This window comes from Apis cerana, linkage group LG10 (assembly GCF_029169275.1).
Source record: "Apis cerana isolate GH-2021 linkage group LG10, AcerK_1.0, whole genome shotgun sequence".
Lineage (NCBI taxonomy): Eukaryota > Metazoa > Arthropoda > Insecta > Hymenoptera > Apidae > Apis > Apis cerana.
Window position 1 is genome coordinate 2,378,615 of NC_083861.1, and position 7,460 is coordinate 2,386,074.

Below are 7,460 nucleotides of genomic sequence, written 5' to 3' on the forward strand. Positions count from 1 at the left end.
TTCTGAAAATTTCTCGCGACGATGAAATTCAAAATGAATAAAAATTTCCAATTTCGATTAACAATTAATCGAGGCTTTTCTCATCTCCTTCGTTGAATTATTACTTTTTCTATCCATTCAATCATTACAATGATATTTATATTTCAGAAGGAAAATCAAATCCATTCTCCGAAAACAACTTGCCATTGATCTTTAAAATCGAGGGTGTAAATCATTCCGAAATTCAATCTCCATAAAATACCACTGAAATATTCTTCTCATTCGCAGAAATAGTCACGATCGTATCCGTAAATGTAAAATATCTTTTTCAGCCAGAATTCCAAATGACGTAATGGGATTATTCTGCGTAAATCACAAAATCGTCCGTTTCTTCTCACACAAACCCCCGATGCATCGATCCCTGACCATAAAGAGAGCCTCTCCTAGAGATCCTCTCTCTCTCTCCGCACACCGACAGGCTTCGATATTACCTGGAATTCTTGGGAAATCCTATCTTCCGCGATGCGCACAACTCGCGAGAGAGGATCGTCTCGTCTCTCGTCTTCTCTAATCGGGACTTTACGAGCACCCTGTATTCCGGCATGCGTGCCTCGTGCGCGACCTCAGCCGACCTTAGCCGACCTCTCCCACATTACCTCGTCCACGCACCTCGGATAGATGCCACGACGGAGAAACTCCTTCTATCCAGCGTATATACCGGGATTACCCCAGGACGACGACGTCCCTCCACACGTCCGCCAAATTAGCTCTCGCTCGTGTCTGTTTCCCGTCGATTCCTATCCTATCCTCGACTGTTCTCCCTCCTCGACGAGTACACAAGTGAGTATGTGTATCTGGCATAGAGCGAGAGCGAGTCGGTGAGTTCCTTTGAAAACGTGCCCCGAGGAGAAATTTTCGCGGGCACGAGATTACACCGGGGTTCCATCCGATATCCCCGGCTGACTGACTCGAGACGAGGCATACTGCACGCATAGCGTAGAAACTCCTCCTCGGGAGGAATTCTTCCTGCTGAACCATCTTTAATTAAACTCCTGACACGATATAGCTCCGAGGGGATCCAGCTACGTGCACGAGACACGGGAACGATACCGGGGTGAAAGTAACGACGACGCACGAAACGGATTGATGATGTTGATTGATGGTGATAACGTTTGGCTGTTTATTTTTTTTCTTTTTTATCGGTGTGACTCTGTTTCGTTCGTTTGTTGAAATAAAATGAAATTTGTCTGAATCCTCCGAAAAATTATTTAGTTGTTTCGGTTGCGAGTAAAAAAATAAAATAAGAAAACGTGAGAATTATATAAACTCTCCAAGTTTTCAAAGGGATAGAGAAAGAATTTTTAGCACGATCTAATGCCAACGAGAAATATAACACGCTTTGCGTCTTCATCTTCGTTCTTGCCAGGAGGTTTCCGTGCGGATCGAGGAAATTTCGTTCGGTTTGTTTTCACAGTTTCGAGTTCAGTTAACCTGGGTTTCCTGTTTGTCTACGCTGGCCAGCCGAAAAAAGGTGATATCTGCCGAAAAATCAAAAACTAGATTGCCGCGTTTGCCGTGGCGATTAGCGGCCGGTCTCACTAAATGGCGAGACAAACGGCGAGGCCAGAGCCTTCTTCCTGAAAGCAGCAAAAATTCCTGGCGCGCGCGAGGGAAGAACTAGCGGGAGGGGAGCCCTCGATTCCCATGGAAATTCCATTGGCCGGTGTCGTTACTCGCTCGTCTTAACGAAAGCAACCGGTGTTTGACTTGAAAATATTCCACCGGCCATTTAATTGGCCGATAAAGTTAAGCTGCAAAACATGGTCGCTGTTAAACGTGGCCAACGGAGGATTTCGTGTCTGTAAAAATCCGTTCAACGTCAACGCGTCGATATTTTATCGTTGTATAATCTCCACGCCAGCTCAGGAGCCTTCAGAGCGCATAAATGACATCGACCTCGGGCTGACCCGGGTAATTGAAAGAGGTGGCCGCGAAGAGACTTGAGTAGTAACCACAAGCAGGCTCGGGCACTCGTACGTAGGTGCAGGTGCGTCTCTGCTCCACGAGTGTGTATACGTGCGTTTTTACCCCGAATCGAAGAAATTTAATCGCATTTGTTGCATAGAAGAGAGAAGAAAGGGAAGGAAAAATAATAGCGTTCGAAAAAAATAGGGTAAGAAACTGATACTTGAACGTTGCTAATTTTGGAATATTGCATTTCTCGTTTCTTTTTTTTTTTTTTTTGTTTTAAATATTTGTAAGAAATCTCTGAATCTTTTACTATTTTTACTTTGCTTTATAATTTTTGTTTGATATTAAAAGTTTAAGTTATGATCCGTCCGCAAACTCTTATTTTATTAGTAGAGATATACAGATGAAAATATAGGGGAAATATAGGGAACCCTATAATATTTCAAAGTTAAGACTAAATTAAGACGTACTAACGAAGACTAATTTTATTAATTAAAAAAACCTACTCTGGTTCTTCGCATATTCCTTCGATATTAAAAATGTTTAAATTAATTATTCCAAATTAACATTTCTCTAATCGTTGTTCATTAGTAATACCTTCTTTACCGAAACTTGCACGGTTTCGCGTTTTATGCGATACGAAACAATACTGATGCTGAAATAATATAATTTTCACTTGGAGAAAAATAAATTAACGACTTGGCCCTAATTGCACGTTCACAATTTTACGGCTGATCCTGCGATGTATTCAACATTACACACGAATACACACGATCGTAACATACACCATGATGGGGGAAGGGAGAAACGGTAATTACTTTGAGCGTGTACGATAAAAAAAAATCAGAATAAAACGGTGCCTTTATTAATTACGTATTACTTAATCACAACGGTCACAAAAAAAGCGTAAAGAATGGAAACGCATCCTGGTTTTTTTTGGTTAAACGTGTTCTTTTGGTCATCGATGAAAGAGAACCATGCTAACTAACTAACCGCGAGAGAGCACCATGATCGCGAACTATGGCAATGCTGTGGCCCCGATCGTTCCGTACATTTTTGGCCAAACATTCACTTTTAGAAACAAGGATGGCCCCTTTCGCGTTGTACGTCTCAAGACGTTGTGTAACGCTTCGTATGGACTTTTTTCTGCCCGCTTTTTTTCGTCCGTCTGTCAAGTGTCGAAACTTTTGCCCCGAATTAACTACGATTGTATTATACACGCGGATTCGCGGCTATGTCGCGATGCACAATACGACTCAGACGACTGCTTCATTATGTAAAGAGAGGATGAGGAGGGAGAGAAAAAAAAAAAAAAAAAGAAGAAGGAAAAAAGGAGAGAAGCATAACGCAACGTCGTGTATTCAAATTGTTTACACAGTAAACATAACCTAGCGGACTACCAGCGTAACCAACGAACGTTGTGAAACTAACCTATCTAAAGTATTCGTCGTTCTTTTATCCCATCGTGAGATAAGTTTATTGCAAGAAAAATAGACTTTTGTTCCATCCATTTTATTAATGCTCCATTAATCTTTCTATAAAATCTTTAATTATCCTACGATTTTATCGTAACAAATAATTGCGAATAACCAGTGTCGATCGATAATTATAATCGACCGACCTTGGTAAAAATCCTTCGACTGGCTAGTAACACGGTAATAAAACGTGTTTCGAGGACGAATATTTTGATACGTTTATTTCTGTCATTACTTGACAGGGAAAGGATCCTCGCAATGAATTTGCACGACGGTAGAGGGCGTTGATTATCTCGTGAGTAAGAGTTAACACATGGCAGATTTCGATAATTTTTAAAATTCGCGTCATCCTTAATGTACTCTATCGATCAACCATGGTCATCCATATCCCGTTTCTTATATTACCTTCTGTTTACTCGTATCTTATGCCATTCGCGCGACAGCAATTTTTCTTTTCTTTCTTCAAGGATTTTCAACACACAGACTTTTGACGTGCGTGTATCATCGAGAATGTTAATCCCGAAGAAATCGATAATTACGAAATAGATAAAAATATCAAATTTCGTTGAATCGTAATATACAAGTTACGTGATTAGGTTACTCGAAAGTTGTGCGTGAATTATTAGAATTATTAGAGTTATTAGATTTATTAGAAAGGGTCTTAATGGAAAGGACAGAATACACGAGCACTAATGTTCGTGGAAGAAATTGAGATGAAAACAGGTTTCAAAAGACATTATCGAATTGCATCGAGGGTGTCGGAAACAAGAAAGTGACTTGCGAATTTGATTAAATAAAATTGATGCATTCGCTCATTTAGAGGAGTAATTTCGCAATAATCATTGGCGACTCTCGACTTTGATGCATTAATTTCTCGAGAAAAATCGATGTAATAGCATTGGAAAGCATTGTCAAGATTAATATATACTAGAATTAGAATATCACCAAAGTGGGACATGTATATATTTACACATATCTTGGAAATCTTGAAAATCTTGGAAAAAATCTTCTTTTATTATATGATGAAAAAATTTAACAAACATTTGCTAAATTTTGTCAATATATAAAAAATACTTAACGAACCTTTCAAAAACTTTTCGAGATATTCTAAATTTAAAATCAATGTTAATAATATTCCGTTGAATACTTAAAATTCTATGATTCGATTAAATCAAGTTATATTTTATACGAGATACGAAACTCATAGCATATCCCGAGACATTGCACATATTTTTTTTTCATCTTTAAAAATGAGATAATATCTTAATATTAAGTAATCTACGGCAACGGTTACACGAATAGAAGATTACACTTGAGTTTCTTTGAGATCCATTACCAAATCACGACAATTAACTTTAGAACTGCTGCTATCTAAAATGACGAGTTTTAAATTTTTTATATTTGCAATTATTAAAAATGTGCACAAATATTCTTACATAATTAATATTAAATTATACATGTGTGTATCTAATTATTTTCATTATATCGCATTAATCATAATTATCTACTATCTAGACATAATAATTTAGACATATTTACTTAGATCAGCAATTCTACCGTTAATCCTTCGCTTATAAAAGTAATTGTAAATTGATTAAAATTTCTAAAGTTTCGATTTAAAAATTAAGAATAAATAATTACAATAAATGATAATGATATGCTAACAAGATACATTAGAACATTGATAAACAGATGAAATAAAATTTATAAAATATCGATAAATATGCAAATATGCAAATTCCAAATCGTATAACTTATAGCAAGTTTTAAAAAAAGAAATGAGTAAAAAGTCAGTTGTCCAATTATAATTATCAAACGTCAATGAAATAAATATGTATTATATTCCAACGACCATTAAAGAAAGAAAAAAAAAAAAAGAAAAGAAAAAAAGAGAACAATTTACCAAATCAAAAACGAGCGAGACATTTTGGAGACATAACCTCACGCCTGTGCTCTCGAAACAGCGGCGTACGAAAGTGTTGTACACGGTTGTTGGTAAAAAGTAAAAGTAAAGAAATTCCACGGGCTCGTCCGGGATTTGAACCCGGGACCTCTCGCACCCGAAGCGAAAATCATACCCCTAGACCAACGAGCCGGATAATATTTTTTGTTAAACGAGTAGAAAAACGCCAATTAACATGTATAATAATCTTTATCACGATCGACTGATTATAATAATTTATTACACGCGCGCATTCTTCGCGCTCGAGCAGCTTGACACGTGTAAAACATGCGATCGAACGCGTGGATAAACTCGTATATTTCGAGAATATATATATCATCGAATCGCGATAATGGTCGATCAGGTAATTAGAAGAGGCGGGAAAAAAAGATTATCGAATTATGGCAAAAAAATAATCGATACGCATTCTTGCAACTCGTTTCCCTAATTGATTGCCACCAGACGTCTCTCGTTTTTGCTACGACTATCAAGAATTCCATCATCACCATGAGAAGAAACACGATTGTCCAACGGATGATGGAAAAAGCGTTAATTAGCTCGTTTGAATGGGGGCCGGGAATGCGGTTTTCTCAGAGTTGGTGCACGTGGCGCCATCTGTGGTGCGAACGTTGCATTCGCGATTAGCATTGCGTGCCGCCTCGGCGTCCTCGCAATTGCCCTGCCAGCAAGAAGATAATCCCTCCGCGTTTCGATCTCTCGCAACAAAGTCAGAAGGAAAGGTCAGAAACTGCGTGATTGCTTTTCATCGCTGCAACGTAATTATGGTCGCGTCAAAGTCGACGAGGTAGAAACTTGTTGCGTTTCTAGACGCGAGAGAGACGCCATGAACCGCGTCCGCTTAATTCTCATCTCGTACATCCCTTCTACCGGAAGTAGATGTTCTCCAGAAGGAAATATAAACTGTAGCTTTAATTTTTTTCATAGGATTACAATCTCATTCTCTTATAGTTGGGTTAAAAGCCTTAAAAGCCTTTGTTATTCAGGTTCAACCAAAATACATTTTCCTTTCTTCGTAGAAGATTCTAAAAAATTTTTATTCGATAAAGGATAATCCGAAATAAATAGTAATTTAATTTATTGTTGCATCGAGTCGCTGATATTTTAACGATTATAGATCATTCGTAAAGATTAGAGGAATAATTTTATCGTGAAAAAGTAAGAAGCGAAATGTGCGTTCTTTTTAATTAAGTTAAACTTACTCGTAAAATATTTAAGAATCGATTGTGACTATTATCATCTTTTTTTAATTTATCCCTCTCCACAAAATATAGTAGATTTTTTTGCATAGATCTACGATAACGATAATCGTTTGACAAATATTGGAAAGATATTTCACGATTTTCTAGATAAATGTAGGAACTAGAACGATCTGAATTTCCAAACAAATATTTAGAAAAAGAAAGTAATACGTATATATCTCCTGCAGATATTATTCTTACAATTAGTCGTAAATATAGAATGAAATAAATAAAGTTTTTGCTTCATTTCAACTTGTAATATTTTGCGCTTATAAATATTAAAAAATGCAATTAAAATATAAAAATATTTACAGGAAATTTCGAAGATTATTTATTATTTACAAAATTTTCGCCAACGTATATCATGTTTGATATTCATAAAGAATTAAAACTAAAGATTCGTGACGAATTTCTTTTAATTTCGTTTAAATATAATTATAAATCATAAAAGAACAAATATTAAAATTTCTTTTAATTTTTATCTCTTTCAAAATATTGCCTACACCGACTTGCTTCTAGTTAAACTTTATTTACAGAAAAAGTGATTTTACGAGTGTCTTGTGTACCAGATAGTTAAATACTCCGATGTTAATATTAAATTTTACGATATTTACAAACGTTTTTTTCAATTTTCAAAAAGAAAGAAAAGGGGAGGGGGGGAATAAAAACGGTTGTAGCGTGAGAAGTGATACGAAATATATTAATATCGTAGAGAAACGCCTCGGGGGGATCGTTCTAATTATCATCTTGATAAGACGTAATTAGTTAACTACGTTGCTCGCCTAGGATGTGCAACGTAAAAGATAATCACCACGAAAATTAATCACCACTGAC

The 7,460-nt window shown here is 36.6% G+C and overlaps 1 protein-coding gene and 1 non-coding gene across 14 annotated transcripts in view; both read right to left on the reverse strand.

Annotated features, from left to right (window-relative positions):
• LOC107993055 (serine-enriched protein) overlaps positions 1-7,460 on the reverse strand; it is a 134,635-nt gene that overhangs the window by 99,447 nt on the left and 27,728 nt on the right. The window lies entirely within an intron of this gene.
• Positions 5,449-5,520, reverse strand: Trnap-cgg (transfer RNA proline (anticodon CGG)). The gene has a single exon. It is a non-coding gene; the product is annotated as a tRNA-Pro (tRNA).